General features: G+C 44.2%; 1 pseudogene; it reads left to right on the top strand.

Moving 5' to 3' along the window:
* Positions 1-1,846: 1,846 nt before the first annotated feature.
* Positions 1,847-3,277, top strand: LOC113267998 (E3 ubiquitin-protein ligase RING2-like; annotated as a pseudogene).
* The last annotated feature ends 252 nt before the right edge of the window (positions 3,278-3,529 follow it).

The following is a 3,529-nucleotide window of genomic DNA, read 5'->3' as shown; positions in this document are numbered from 1 at the left end:
AATCACACATATACCTGGAGGTATAGAAATGATTTGCATTCTTAATCATTTAGTGATTAGGCTGAGTAAACTGAAAAATACTGGCCACATTCCTTTATCACAAACCTCCAAGGGATTCTCCAAATATCTCAGCTGTGCTAAAATATTGTACTGGAGAATGTTTTAAAAACAGGCCGAAACCATTTTTAGATGGTGCTGTGATATTTTTGCGGCGCTCAAATAGTATGTACTTTTCTGTAATTTGGACAGTGAAATTGATGCTATGGGGATTTTGTGACTGCTATGCCTGGTGCCAAAGTAGATATGCCCTAAGAGAGCAAAATCCATGGACATTCAGGAAAGGAGGCACCGAAAGAAACTTCTTTAATGGAAATACAATGAGTATTATTTTGATGTATGCTATGGAAATTCAAGAAACATCATATTACTCCATTTGTTCTAAATGTTCACTGAAGCACTTACTCTGTGCCAGTCACTTTAAATGTATCAGATAAAGTCCGTTTGCCCCTCGTTGCTCGCTGTCTTGAGTCATACAACAATGTAGGATTATTGGCAGGGCTTTGGGCCATGTGGCTCCCCAGCCACCACACAGGTCAGCTTCCACAACACCCACCCCCACGGCCGGCTCCCTGGGCCAGCTGGACTTTCTCAGGAGTCACGTGGCCATAAAGCCCAGGTCCCAGACCCTCACTGAACCCAACCCCAGAGGCCATCCCCAGGACTCCAACTTTTGAGTTTGCCATTCCACTTCCTCCAGCCTCACTACAGTCTATTTGAACTGATTCGTACCCTCCCAAACAAAAGCCTTATGGGGTGGGGGAGCAGGGTAAAGACTCCTGGAGCTATAAATTGTATCCTCCACTTAGGGTTGTCAAATTGAGCAAATATAAATACAGAATGTGCAGCTAAATTTGTATGTCAGATAAACAAATAATGGGGGGGTCTTATACTAAAAATTATCTGTTGTTTATCTGAAATACAATTTAACTGGGCATCTCATATGTTACCTGGCAATCCTACTTGCACTCCCTCTTTTCCCGGCTTTGCAACATAAAAGCCATCAGGAACCCTCTAAGGATGGGGAGCACAAACTCAGAACACAGAGGCTTCTTGGATGGAGAAGCAAAGAGTATAAAAATATCTCACCTTTGCTTGAGTCTCCTACGGCAGTGAGACTAAAGCACAAAGGAGTAGCTCCACGATTACCCGGCTCCCCAAAACAAGGTGATCGTTAACGGCAGGATTTTTAAAATACTGTCCCTGTGACAAGGCAAATTTGGGATTCTAACCTAGAGTAGATTCTTTTTTTTTTTTTTTTTAATTTATTTATTTGACAGAGAGAGACACAGCCAGCGAGAGAGGGAACACAAGCAGGGGGAGTGCGAGAGGAAGAAGCAGGCTCCCAGTGGAGCAGGGAGCCCGATGCGGGGCTCGATCCCAGGACCCTGGGATCACGTCCTGAGCCGAAGGCAGACGCTTACGACTAAGCCTCCCAGGCACCCCTGGAACCTAGAATAGATTCTTGGCATTCACAGGTCCAGTCCTGAGACCTTCACAAATCCCCAAATTCGTGAATATTACTTCAGTCTAGTTTAGCTGAAATTTTTAAGTTATCCTTCAGACTCGTAATGATTCCTAGACATACAGCATTTGAAAGTTATAGTCTTCTGGCTAAAAAATCAGTAAATGCCTCTTAGCTTTTCCTAAATTTCAGTCACCAGATCTAGCGCTGACTTTCATTTCAGGCCATTTTTCATTAAGAAATAACGTTTTGATACTGTGCGGCTCATCCCTGAATCCGGATCTGGCCACGGCCAGCAAGTCCGGGGCTGGGGCAGGAGCCGCGATGTCTCAGGCTGTGCAGACAAATGGGACTCAACCAGTAAGCAGAACATGGGAACTCAGCTTTTATGAATTACGGTGAACACCTCAGGAGGCAATAACGGATGGGTTAGAATTTGTGGTTTCATCTCCAAGTCTACACAGTGAATTCATGTGCCCAGTTTGTGTGGATACGTTGAAGAACACCATGACTGCAAAGGAGCGTTTACGTCGTTTTTGTGCAGAATGCACTATTACAGCCCTCGGAAGTGGCAATAAAGAATGTCCTGGGGCGCCTGGGTGGTGCAGTTGGTTGAGTGTCCGGCTCTTGGTTTCGGCTCAGGTCTTCATCTCAGGGTCGTGAGATCAAGCCCCACCTCAGGCTCCTCGCTGAGCATGGAGTCTGCTTGGGATTCTCTCTCCTTCTCCCTCTGCCCCTCCCACTTGTGTTCTCTCTCTCTCTCTCTTTCTCTCTAAAATAAATAAATAAATCTTTAAAACAAAGAATATCCTACCTGTTGGAAAATGCTAGTTTCTGAAAGATCACTAAGGCCAGACCCAAACTTTGATGCACTCATCAGCAAAATTTACCCAAGTTGTGGTGAGTATGAAGTTCGTCAAGAGAGAGAACTCGCCACGATCGGCAAGCAGTCAGCGACAGCACTGGGGAAGGACTGAAGATACAGGCCATGGACAGATGACAGCAAGGCAAGAAACAACAGACTGAACATGGGAGTCGAGCAGAAGACAGGACAGCAGTGATAGTGCTCACTGTAGCAGTGCTTTGAGACACAGTAATCAGGAAGCAGAACCTAGTAGAAAACGGACCAAAGCATCTGATGATCCGCGGTGTGAGCTTGATAACAGCAATGCAAGAGTGGCCACTGATCCGGTACTTGACGGTGCAAGTGAAATTGAGTAAGTATTCAGGCCTCATTCCACACGAATAGAAAAAGGTGAGAGTGCTCAGACAAGATAATGCCCCTGTTGATCACGGATCCAAGTATCTGGCTGTGAGGTCAGCTTTTTTTTTTTTTTTTTTTTTAAAGATTTTATTTATTTATTCGACAGAGATAGAGACAGCCAGCAAGAGAGGGAACACAAGCAGGGGGAGTGGGAGAAGAAGAAGCAGGCTCATAGCAGAGGAGCCTGATGTGGGGCTCGATCCCATAATGCCGGGATCACGCCCTGAGCCGAAGGCAGACGCCCAACCGCTGTGCCACCCAGGCGCCCCTGTGAGGTCAGCTTTAGAAGAACTTGGAAGCGAAGGAAAACCAAACCAGATGAACCTTGTTACAGCCAGTGAGAAGCCGTAGTATACCATTTACACAGCAACAGCCAGTGGGCATTCACTGTATTAAATGGTTCTTTTTCTTTGCAATTGATCAGTGAGTAATATTGGAAAGGGAACAAACCCATGGAACTTTATTATGCACCCGCAAAAGAGCACAAATGAGCTTTTACTAAAACCATGTCTAGGAATGAAGTTTTTTTATAGCCTATTTCTTTCATATTAAAGATGTAATTTACTTTTATGGACAGAATCTTGGATACTTTGTTCGGTTTGCTTTCTGAGCCAGGCTCATTTATACTATTAGAATCTTTTCCCCTTTATTTAAGATTTCCTTTTTGGAAGGAACTGTAATTATTTAGTACTTTTTCTTTCCTTTTAAAAATATATCTAAGTTGTATGATTTCACAAACTATG

Source organism: Ursus arctos, unplaced genomic scaffold (genome assembly GCF_023065955.2).
Source record: "Ursus arctos isolate Adak ecotype North America unplaced genomic scaffold, UrsArc2.0 scaffold_2, whole genome shotgun sequence".
NCBI lineage: Eukaryota > Metazoa > Chordata > Mammalia > Carnivora > Ursidae > Ursus > Ursus arctos.
The sequence above is the reverse complement of the archived record's forward strand: the minus strand, read 5'-3'. Positions and strand labels throughout refer to the sequence as shown.